The 12,888-nt window shown below is 42.8% G+C and overlaps 1 pseudogene; it reads left to right on the top strand.

Moving 5' to 3' along the window:
* The first annotated feature begins 674 nt into the window (after nt 1–674).
* Nucleotides 675–2,655, top strand: LOC123461512 (annotated as a pseudogene).
* The last annotated feature ends 10,233 nt before the right edge of the window (nt 2,656–12,888 follow it).

Below are 12,888 nucleotides of genomic sequence, written 5' to 3'. Positions count from 1 at the left end.
ACACACACACACACACACACACACACACACACACATACACAAGGGGGGAGCTGGAGAATTGGCTTCCTGGTTAAGGTGCTTTCCTGTGAAGCCTAAGGACCCAAGTTTGATTTCCCAGTAAGCCAGATGCACAAGGTGGTGCATGTGTCTGCAGTTTGATTACAGTGGCTAGAGGCTGTGGTATGCCCATTCTCTCTCTTTTTTTCTCTCTCTCTCCCTCCCTCCCACCCTCCCTTTCCCATAAATAAACACATAAATAAATAAATGTTCTTTTCCCTTGTTTATTTTTTTATTGAAAACTTCCATAATCATAGACAATAAGCCATGGTAATTTCCTGCCCCCTCCCAGCACCACTTTCCCCTTTGCAAGTCCACTCTCCATCACATCCCTTCTCCTCCTCAATCAGTCTCTCTTTTAATTTGTTGTCATCATCTTTTCCTCCTATTATGACGGACTTGTGTAGGTAGTGTCAGGCGCTGTGAGGTCATGGATATCCAGGCCATTTTGTATCTGAAAGAGCACATTGCAGGCAGTCCTATCTTTCCTTTGGCTCTTACTTTCTTCCTGCCACCTTTTCTGCAATGGACCTTGAGCCTTGGAAGGTATGATAGAGATGTTTCAGTGCTAAGCACTCCTCTGTCATGTCTTCTCAGCACCATGGTGCCTTGAGTCAATGCAAGATCACTGCCAACTGGAAAGAGAAGCTTCTCGAACCAGTGAGAGTAGCACTAATGTATGGTATGAATGTGAAGTGCTTACCAGGCAGTTTGGTGAGCTTAATATATGTATTTAGCCAGACAGCAGCAGACGTTACACCCCTAGGGCTCATGACTACTCCTGTTGTAGGTTTTCAGTATCAGGGATGTACTCCCTCCCATGGAGCAGGCTTCCAGTCCAATTAGAGGGTGGTTGGTTTCTCCATAAGAGACATGCCACTGTCTCACCCACTGGCTCATTTGTCCCAGCTGGCCAAATTAAGGCCTGCAGTGTAGCTTTTCCTTTCTTTGCACTGTGGTGCTGCTCTTGAAGGTAAGTTTGAGATCTGAGGACCAGCATTTTGCTACTTCTGTGTCAACCTCCTGCTTGCTCCCCTCATCCTCAGGTGCTGCTACATCCTCCTCTTCCTCTTCACTTTCATCCAGCCCCATAACAGCTGCTGTGATGCTAATATTAGCAGAACCATCCATGTCCAGGAGCCTCACAGAACGGAATGTCAGTTGAGTGCAAGTGACAGCAGGACTGCCTAGAGCACTATGCACCTGATGGCTGTTGAGGCTATGTCTTTTGTATATTGCACAGTGGCACCAAAAGAAATCACACAAGCACTATCTTATATTTAAAAATTGTTTCTTGAGAAGCTGACTTGGCACTTAAGTGCACATTTTTATGAAGAAAAAGTACAATGAACTGCTTTTCCTCAAGCAATAATTGTTTCCAACTTGTCTGGGACTTGCGTGTCTGGTAACTTGAAGGCCTTCTGCTGTGTCAAATGGAGACTTTTCACTGCTGTATAGCTGTAGACTGGCTTCCAACATGGGGTCATCCTCCTGCCTCAGCCTAGGACTAGGCTAGGACTGCAGAGCTGAGCCATTGCTGGTCTTTGGTTGATTCACATTCTCACAGAGGCCTGCACTGCATGTTGAGGTCAGGGTTCCAAGCACCCACTTCCTGTGGCCGCACACTGGCAGCCAGGCCTCCGTTCAGCAGAGACTTGGTCCCGGTGCGCTGGCTCTGATAAATATTGAGAGAGAGAGAGAGAGAGAGAGAAGCATAGTTCTTCTCATATGGGATACTTTTCCTTTTTTTGCATTATCATTTTCACTTTAGGAAATTAATGTTTTCCTTTAGGTGTTTTGGCAATGGCTGTGTGAATTAAAGCCATCGGTAATGTTGTTTCCTAAATTTGTTATTTTTAATTTTCTCTATATTTTCCCCTGAATCTTTTTTTTTTGTTTTGTTTTTTGTTTTTGGTTTTTGGTTTTTCAACGTAGGGGTCTCACACTGGTCCAGGCTGACCTGGAATTCACTATGAAGTTTCAGGGTGGCCTCAAACTCATAGCGATCCTCCTACCTCTGCCTCCTGAGTGCTAGGATTAAAGGTGTGTGCCACGACTCCCAGCTTTCCCCTGAATCTTTGAGAGCCTTGGACTGCAGGAAGATGGGGCGCTTCTCTTCCAGGGTTGGGCCACCATGAACTGGCGCATTCCTCTCTGGGAGAACTGGCCATCAGAGACAACAGCATTCCATCCCAGGAGGAGCCTGCAGTTCCTCTTTCCTTTCTCCACTTTGTGCGATCCGCAGGTATACAGAACAGTAAGTTGCTAAATAAAACCTGCTATCTGAATGGAGGTACCTGCATCTTGGGGTCCTTCTGTGCCTGTCCCCCTTCCTTTTATGGACAGAACTGTGAACATGACTTATGCAAGGAGCACTGTGGGTCCATCCTCCAAGGCACCTGGCTGCCCAAAAAGTGTTGCCTGTGTAGGTGCTAACACGACCAACTTCACTGCTTTCCGCAGACGTTTCTGCCTGGCTGTAGGGGCCATGTGATGGACGATCACCTCAGAGCTTCCAGGACGACAGAATTAGCACCATCATTGCCAACCACTTTGGTGTTGGCCTGTATTGGTCTTTCTATATGAAGTTACTATTAATAGACATTTGCCTTTTTCTAGGCATGCAAGTGTAAGTGTAGTATAAACTTCATGACAAGTAAAGGCAACTTCACCAGTGTCCTAAAATAATGCACATATTTCCATACTGGTCCATATTGAAAACATCTGTGCTTCACCCCTGTCCTGTCTGCCCACTAAAAAGCATGTATTTTTCTTTCTGGCTATGCTGGTGGTGAGAGCCGTGGCCTCACAAACGCAAAGCACTCTAATACTGAGCCCCACCACCAGCCTAAATGCTACTTTTTCTGCAAAACAAGAAAGGTACACTACCTTGTGGCTAATCCTAATGTGAAGATAAAGTTTTGAGTTGATCAAAGTTACTTAAGACAATATCTTGGACTGGGGAGATAGCTCAGTGGTTAAAAGGCTTGCTTGCAAAGTCTGCTGGCCTGTTTTCAGTTTCCCAGGACTCATGTAAAGCCAGATGTACAAAGTGAGAATTTGTTTGCAGTGGCAAGAATCCCTGGTGAACCCATTTTGTTTGTTTTGTTTTTTTTTTCTTTTTCTGCTTGAAAATATATAATTTTTTTAAAGAATACCTTAAAAAAAAGTAAAGCCAGGCTTAGTGCCTCATGCCTTTAATCCCCTATGCTGACATAGGAGAATCACTGGGCTACAGAATGGATTCAAGGTCAGCCTAGGCTAGAGTAAGACCTTACCTCAAGATTTAAAAATAAAAAATTAAAATTAAATAAAAAGCCTAAAAAATAAAGCCAGGTGTGGCGACATATGCCTTTAATTCCAGCATTTGGGAGGCAGAAGTAGGAGGATTGTTGTGAGTTTGAGGCCAGAGTGAGACCCAACATCAACAAATTTAAAAAAAAAAAAAAGGACTTCCGGTTAAGATGGCGGCGTAGGTACCACGCCAAAGCAGCCCAGGGGGGAAAAAGACCAAAAAAACTCAGCAAAATACACACTTTTACTAAAAAGTGAGGTGTATAGGAAATTGAAGCGGCAGGGGAGAAGTAGAAGAGTTCCAGAGCATCCAGAGCCTGCACAGGCGGGAAAAGCAGCTCCAGCAGCTCAGCCAACCGCCGCGGCCGAGGCGCACCAGAAAGCCACCAGGCTCAGCTGGAGCTGCAGGAAAAGCCAGGTGCGGGAGCTTTCCCTCACACCGGCGCTCTCCGCAACTAGGGAAACATGAGGGGAGAGCAGCAGCGAGCAACGGAGGAGCAGACCGAAGGTAGAAGAATGCTTGGAGCAGTGAGAAAACCCAAGCAGCTGCGGCTCCCTCCCCTCCCCCACCCCCTGAGCCCAGCTCTGGCGAACAGAGCATGGCCCGGGACCCGGCCACGCCAACTTGGGCTGACAGCAGGACCCAAGCAGGAGCAGGTTCGGCAGCAACATCAGCAGCTCCAGCACCGGTAACAGCGGCCCCAGCAGCAGCAGACCCAGGAGTGGCAAAAGCGGCAGACTCAGCAGAAGCAGCTTCAGGGGGAGGAGCAGCAGTGGACAGAGCAGCAGCAGAGGCAGCAGCAGCGGCTCGGTTTGCCCTGCAGGAAAAGCAAGTGCCCAGCTCCAGAAATCAGAACAGCAGCCCAACGACCCAGGCAGCAACTTGACTGAGACCAAAATCATCCAAGGTAACTGGGATTGTACCAGGGAAGGGTCTCACTTGGTTGCAAGCTGACTTGGATCCCTCAACAGACCAGAAATTTTAACCTCTTTGTTGATAGAGGATCTGGTCATTATAATAACTACTCTTGCATACATACTCGGGGCTGTTTTTGATTGAATGTATACAGTGTTTAGTTAAATTTTAGAATCTACCTGTATTTTATTCCACTCAGCCTGCTTGAAAACTCCTATAGCAGGGAAACTCAACCCCTAAGAACATCTTTGTAGATACTCTGAGAGTCTTAAGAGCCATACCTAACACCTTAAGGTACTACCCTGAAAATATATTACATGAAATCAATAGATACAGCTAAGAATACACAGCTAGCTAGAAAATCCAAGCATTAACTTAATCCAAGATGCAAAAATATATACATTATAACACAAGAAACACTAAAAAGCAAGACAATATAAATCCACCTAAAAGTATTAATGCATCAGCAATGTCCTCCAGTGAGAAAGAGTTAGAGGAAATGCCTGAGAAAGAGTTCAAAACAATTATTGTAAATATGTTCAAAGAAGTCAGAGAACAAATCAAAGGAGTCAAAGAGGAACTTAAAGAGGAAATCAAAGGAATCAAAGAAGATGCAGGACACCAATTTCATGAAATAAAGAAGGCAATACAAGACATAAATAAGGAAATAGAAACAATAAAGAAAAACCAGTCAGAATTACTAGCAATGAAGAACACAGTTAATGAAATAAAAAACTCTGTAGAAAATCTCACCAGTAGGATGGATGAGGGAGAGGACAGAATATCTAAGCTAGCAGACCAGGTGGCAGACCTAATGCAGTCCAACAAAGAGAAAGACAAACTTATAGAAAAGTACGAGTGGGAATTTCAAGATATTCGGGACACTATGAAAAGATCCAATATAAGAATTCAGGGCATAGTAGAAGGAGAAGAACTCCACTCCAGAGGCATAGTAGGCGTCTTCAACAAAATCATAGAATAAAATTTCCCCCAAATTGGGAAAGAGGTGCCAATGCAGATACAGGAAGCCATTAGAACCCCAGCCAGACAAAACCCAGAAAGAACCTCTCATCGCCATATTATAATCAAACTTCCAAACACACACACCAAAGAAAAAATATTGAAAGCAGTTAGAGAGAAAAGTCAAGTTACCTACAAAAGCAAGCCCATCAAGATTACAGCAGATTATTCAACACAAACTTTTAAATCCAGAAGGACTTGGAGTGATATATTCCAAGTTCTGAAAGATAACAACTGTCAACCAAGGTTACTTTATCCTGCAAGTTATCCATTCAAATAGATGGAGATATAAAGACATTCCATGACAAAAGCAGGTTAAAAGAGTATTTGAAGACAAAACCAGCTCTACAGAAAATACTTGATAGAATCCTCCATGCTGAAGAAAAGGAAAAGGACACATATAAGGAACCTAGAAAAAACAAGCAATACTCAAATACTAGTTAACAGAAGAGAGCGCAGGTAGATCCACAAACACACACACACACACACAAAAATGGCAAACATAAATACACACCTTTCAATAATATCTCTTAATATCAACGGCCTCAATGCCCCAACGAAAAGACATAGATTTGCAGACTGGGTTAAAAAGCAGGATCCTACATTTTGTTGTCTCCAAGAAACTCACCTTTCTACAAAGGATAGACATTATCTTTGGGTATAAGGTTGGAAAACGGTGTTTCAAGGAAATGGGCCTAGAAAACAAGCAGGGGTTGCTATCCTAATATCAGACAGGGTAGACTTTAGTCCGATGTTAGTCAAGAAAGATAAGGAAGGTCACTTTATATTGATTAAGGGCACACTCCAACAGGAGGACATTACAATCCTAAACATATATGCACCTAACATGGGGGCTCCCAAATTCGTCAAACAAACACTATTAGAACTAAGGTCACAGATAACACCAAACACAGTGGTGGTGGGTGACTTTAACACCTCCCTCTCATCAATTGACAGGTCATCCCGGGAAAAAATAAACAGAGAGACATCTGGACTAAATGAGGTCATAGAAGGAATGGACTTAACAGATATATACAGGACATTTCATCCAAAGGCTGCAGAATATACATTCTTTTCAGCAGCACATGGAACATTCTCTAAAATAGACCATATATTAGGACACAAAGCAAATCTTAACAAATTCAGGAAAATTGAAATAATTCCTTGCATTCTATCTGACCACAATGGAATTAAACTACAAATCAGTAGCAAGAAAGGCTATAGAGCATACACAAAATCATGGAAACTAAACAATACACTACTAAATGATGAATGGGTCAATGAAGAAATCAAAAAGGAAATCCAAAAATTTATACAGTCAAATGATAATGAGAACACAACATACCAAAATCTCTGGGACACAATGAAGGCAGTTCTAAGAGGTAAATTTATAGCCTTAAGTGCTTATATTAAGAAATTAGAAATATCGCAAGTAAACGACTTAATGCTTCGCCTTAAAGCCTTGGAAAAAGAAGAACAAGGCAAACCAAAAATCAGTAGATGGGAAGAAATAATAAAGATTAGGGCAGAAATTAATGAAATAGAAACAAAAAGAACAATCCAAAGAATTAATGAAACAAAGAGTTGGTTCTTTGAAAGGATAAACAAGATTGATAAACCCTTAGCAAATCTGACCAAAAGAAAGAGAGAAGAGACACAAATTAATAAAATCAGAGATGAACAAGGTAACATCACAACAGATTCCAGAGAAATTCAAAAAATCATAGGAACATACTATAAAAGCATATACTCCACAAAGTATGAAAATCTGAAAGAAATGGATGATTTCCTTGATCTATATGACCAACCTAAATTAAATCAAAATGAGATTAATCACTTAAATAGACCTTTAACAAACATGGAGATCCGAACAGTTATCGATAATCTCCCAACTAAAAAAAGCCCAGGCCCGGATGGATTCACTGCTGAATTTTACCAGACTTTTAAGGAAGAGCTAACACCATTGCTTCTTAAGCTTTTCCAGGAAATAGAAAAAGAAGGAATTCTAACAAACTCCTTCTATGAGGCCGGCATCACCCTGATACCAAAACCAGGCAAAGATAGAACAAAAAAGGAAAATTACAGACCAATCTCCCTCATGAACATAGATGCAAAAATTCTCAACAAAATATTGGCAAACAGAATACAAGAGTATATCAAAAAGATCATTCACCCTGACCAAGTAGGCTTTATCCCAGCGATGCAGGGATGGTTCAATATACGCAAATCTATAAATGTAATACATTACATAAACAGGTTGAAGGACAAAAATCACATGATCATCTCATTAGATGCAGAGAAAGCATTTGACAAAATCCAACATCCCTTCATGATAAAAGTCCTACAGACACTGGGAATAGAAGGAACATATCTCAATATAATAAAGGCTATATATGACAAGCCTACAGCCAACATATTACTAAATGGGGAAAAACTGGAAGCTTTTCCACTAAAATCAGGAACAAGACAAGGGTGTCCACTGTCCCCACTTTTATTTAATATAGTTTTGGAAGTCTTAGCCATAGCAATAAGGCAAGAGACACACATAAAAGGGATACAAGTTGGAAAGGAAGAAATCAAGTTATGATTATTTGCAGATGACATGATTCTATACATAAAGGACCCTAAAAACTCTACTAGCAACCTGTTAGAGCTGATCAAAACCTACAGCAATGTAGCAGGATACAAAATGAATTCACAGAAATCAGTAGCCTTCATATATGCTAACAACAAACACACAGAGGATGAAATCAGAGAATCACTCCCATTCACAATTGCATCAAAAAAAAAATAAAGTACCTTGGAATAAACCTAACCAAGGAAGTAAAGGATCTGTACAATGAGAACTTTAAAACACTCAAGCGAGAAACTGCAGAAGATACTAGAAAGTGGAGAAACATCCCTTGTTCCTGGATTGAAAGAATCAATATTGTGAAAATGGCAATCTTACCTAAAGCAATCTACACATTTAATGCAATCCCTATCAAAATTCCAAAGGCATTTTTCATGGAAATAGAAAAAACAATCCAAAAATTCATTTGGAATCACAAAAAACCTTGAATATCTAAAATAATACTGAGCAACAAAAAAGAGGCTGGTGGTATCACCATACCTGATTTTAACCTATACTATAGAGCCATAGTAACAAACAGCATGGTACTGGCACAAAAACAGACATGTAGATCAGTGGAACAGAATAGAGGACCCAGCTGTAAGCCCAAGTAGCTATAGCCACCTGATATTCGAAAAAAATGCCACAAAACTCATTGGAGAAGAGACAGCCTCTTTAGCAAATGGTGTTTTGAAAACTGGATATATATATGCAGAAAGATGAAAATAGATTCTTCTCTCTCGCCATGCACAAGAATTAAGTCCAAATAGATTAAAGACCTTAACATCAGACCAGAAACTCTGAAACTGCTAGAGGAAAAAGTAGGGGAAACCCTTCAACATATTGGTCTTGGCAACGACTTTCTGAATACAACCTCAATTGCTCAGGCAATAAAACCACAGATTAACCACTGGGACCTAATGAAATCACAAAGATTTTGCACCGCAAAGGACACAGTGAAAAAAGCCAAGAGGCAACCTACAGATTGGGAAAAATTCTCCGCCAGCTATATATCTGATAGAGGATTAGTATCTAGGATATACAAAGAACTCAAAAAGTTAAATAATAAGGAATCAAACAAGCCAATCAAAAAAATGGGCTTTGGAGCTAAATAGAGAGTTCTCAAAGGAAGAAATACGAATGGCATATAAGCATCTAAAAAAATGTTCTACATCACTAGTCATCAGAGAAATGCAGATTAAAACTACATTGAGATTCCATCTCACTCCTGTGACATTGGCCACCATCATGAAAACAAATGATCATAAATGTTGGTGGGGATGTGGAAAAAAAAAGGAATCCTTCTGCACTGCTGGTGGGAATGCAATCTGGTCTAGCCATTGTGGAAAACCGTGTGGAGGTTCCTAAAACAGCTAGAGATTGATCTACCATATGACCCAGCTATAGCACTCCTAGGCATATACCCAAAGGACTCATCTCATTTCCTTAGAAGTACGTGCTCTACCATGTTTATTGCTGCTCAATTTATAATAGCTGGGAAATGGAACCAGCCTAGATGTCCCTCAACAGATGAGTGGATAATGAAGATGTGGCACATTTATACAATGGAGTTCTACTCAGCGGTAAAGAAAAATGAAGTTATGAAATTTGCAGAAAAATGGATGGACCTGGAAAGTATTATACTAAGTGAGGTAACCCAGACCCAGAAATCAAGTGCCACATGTTCTCTCTCATATGTGGATCCTAGCTACAGATGACTGGGTTTCTGCGTGAGAATGAAAATGCTTAGTAGCAGAGGCCAGTAAGTTAAAAAGGAGACATACAGGGTAGAGAAAGGAAGGGAGGAGGATACTTTATAGGTTGATATTGTATATATGTAATTACAATAATTGTAATGGGGAGGTAATATGATGGAGAATGGAATTTCAAATGGGAAAGTGTGGGGGTGGGGAGGGAGGGAATTACCATGGGATATATTTTATAATCATGGAAAATGTTAATAAAAATTTTAAAAAAAAAAGCACCAGACGTGTTGGCATTGGCGCATGCCTTTAATCCCAGCATTCGGAAGGCAGAGGTAGGATCGCTGAGAGTTCAGGGCTACCCTGAGACTACATAGTGAACTCCAGGTCAAAATAAATAAATAAATAATTTTTTAAAAATTAAAAGTAAGTAAATAAAAATAAAAGTAAAGCAAACATTTTTTATGAGGAGTAATGTGTCCGGGGCGGGGGGGCGGGCAGGGCAAGCAGACAAGAAGAATCCAAACATGAGGTTGATTTGGTTGGTTGCTTGATGGTTTAGGAGAATGCAGAGCAGAATTAAAAGCTAAGCCATTTAGTCAGGCATGGTGGCATGTGCCTTTAATCCCAGCAGGCAGAGGTAGGAGGATAGCCATGAGTTTGAGGCCACCCTGAGACTACATAGTAAATTACAGGTCACTCTGGGCTAGAGTGAGACCCTATCTTGAAAAACCAAAATAAGTAAATGATTGAAAAGGAAATTTTTGTGTCTGTAGAATGCTTAAGTGAAATGGAGTTGCTCTGATATAAAAAGTAGGAAGTCCCCTTGGAAAGACGTCATGTATAAATTTCTCCTGCAAGATTGTAATGTTTTGTCTAAATGATTCAATTACTTTAACACTTACAAAAGAACATTCAAATATGTGTTCTGGGCTTTTAAAAATTTATTTGAGAGAAAGAGGGAGGGAATGGGTGTGCCAGGGCCCCTTAGCCACTGCAAATGAACTCCAGATACATGTTCCACCTTGTGCATATGGCTTACATAGGTCTTGGGGAATTAAACATGAGTCCTTTGGCTTTGCAGGGAAAGCATCTCAACTGCTAAGCCATCTCTCCAACCCAGCCCACACCTCTAATCCCAGCAGAGGTAGGAGTGCTGTGAGTTTCAGACAACCCGCGACTACATACTGAATTCCAGATCAGCCTGAACTAGAGCAAGACCCTGCCTCAAAAAACCAAAAGGTGGGAGGCAAAGCACTAGCCATGCAAGTGTGAGGACTAGTCAAGATAGATCCCTAGCACCCACATAAATGCCTTGCTGGGTGTGGTGGCCCTCCCGTAATCTCAGTACTTGTGAGATGCCAGGTTATTACCAAATGGTCAACAGACAATCAGCCTAGGACACTCAGTTATGCATAGAGGGAATCCCAACATACCCAAACCCCTCAAATTCAGTCCTCACTTGAGTTTCCCACTTCCAGGGGCTCCAATCCATGTTACTGGGTGCTTTCTTGCTTGTCTGATGTTTCTGCCTCTGCGGTATCTAAATCCTGTTTAATAAAGCCTGTTACATGCAAAATAAAATAAAATAAAGAAAGGAAGAAAAAAAGAAAAGAAAAGAGACTTCAAGTCAAGATGGCATCCGCCTAACCCTGCCTCACCTCCCAGGGAAGGAGAGGCAAGGCCTTTAGGGTTCACTGGGTGTTTTAGGGGTTTGAAGATTCTAGTAGACCTCCAGCAGAAGTGTGCAGAGGAGATGCCGGGCTCTCCCCCAATAGGTAGTGCTGAGGAGGGACCAGGCCCACTGGTTCCTCCCAAGGGGCTGAGGAGAAGGATAAGTGTCGTCCTCGACTCAGAACCTCTCCTAGTCACCGGAGAAAAACCACACTGAGTCGGGAGTCTTGTCGAAGCAGGAACTCGCTTTATTGTTACAGGCGGTTGCCTATATAATGTTGAGAAGGAAAGTGGGGATTCTAGGAAGGGGGGAGAGGTAAGGGCTAATAATAAACTGTGACTATTGAAATGATAATTCCAACTCCTATGCGGAAGTAGCAGGCAAGAAGCCATTAGGCATCTTGCTGAGCCCCAGCTGGCCAGAGACAGGCCGCCAAACTTTAGCTAGGCTCAGGAAGTTCCACAAGGCCTCATGTCCCGGCCTCTCAAGGCCCAACAAGGAGGGAAGCAGGAAAACTGTTAATTCCCACACTCTCCAGTAGCCCATCAGTCCCCCAGTCCTCTCAAGCAGCCATCCTAGCTATAGTCCCAGCTGCAGGTTCCTCCTGCATGAACCACAGGCTAAGTGAACCCAGACCAGCAGGCTAGCGCCACTGACCGCCCCCCCTGCCCTGGCCCCTGTTCCTGAACCCAGGCCAGCAGGCTGTCTTCCCCCCTGCCCTAGGCATTCCCACTACCACAAAACTCCACACACGAATGCCACTGCCCGCTGCCCCCATGCACAGACCTCCAAGCACGAACCCTGTCCCACTCTCCACTGCCCTCCACCACTGTGTGGACCCACACCAGCAGGCTAGCGTTGCTCCAGGGGACCTCCACACGTGAACACCGTCCCACTCGCTGCCACCCACAACACTGTGCATGCACCCAAGCCAGCAGGCTAGTGTACCCTCAGGGGACCTCCATGAGTGTGGTATCCCCACCCTGCCTTGTCACAGGACGTGGCAGTCCCATCCACCTCGTGGTACACAGTCCCAAGGGGCCAGCTATCCCATCCCCTCACCCCATGGCATCTCAGAGCCACCACACATTCCCATCCTCTCCCCCTACACAGCACAGCCCTAACACCAGTCTGCTTTGTCTCATTCCTCCCTACCCCCTATCCCCTTGGGCCACCTGGCCATGCAGTCCCATACCCCAAACCACAGAACAACAAGCCTTTCATCAGGTCCATGGATCCCCACCAGAGCCCCACAGGCTCCTTCTCTCTGAGCCGGCAGGCCACATTGCCATCAGAAGCCTAGTTGAAGCAAACATAAAAGGGAATGATCACTGAAGACACTTCAAGGGTAGACAACAGCTCCCTCCTAAATTAAATAAGACTCCTATGCTATGATGGGCAGACCATAATGCAAAAGGAATAGCATGAAAAATCAAATGCAAGCAAATCCAGCAAGATTGTCCAGTCCCACAATGGATGTCTCTAATCAAAACATAGAAGAGACAATAGGATTAGAACCCCAAAATGAAGATAGAAGCTATGCAACCCTGGCCAAGCAAATAGCAGAACTTACAGAAAATCAACAAAAGGCCAATAATTATATGAATGTTGT

Source organism: Jaculus jaculus, chromosome 6 (assembly GCF_020740685.1).
Source record: "Jaculus jaculus isolate mJacJac1 chromosome 6, mJacJac1.mat.Y.cur, whole genome shotgun sequence".
Classification (NCBI taxonomy): Eukaryota; Metazoa; Chordata; class Mammalia; order Rodentia; family Dipodidae; genus Jaculus; species Jaculus jaculus.
This window is presented reverse-complemented; position numbering and strand designations above follow the sequence as displayed.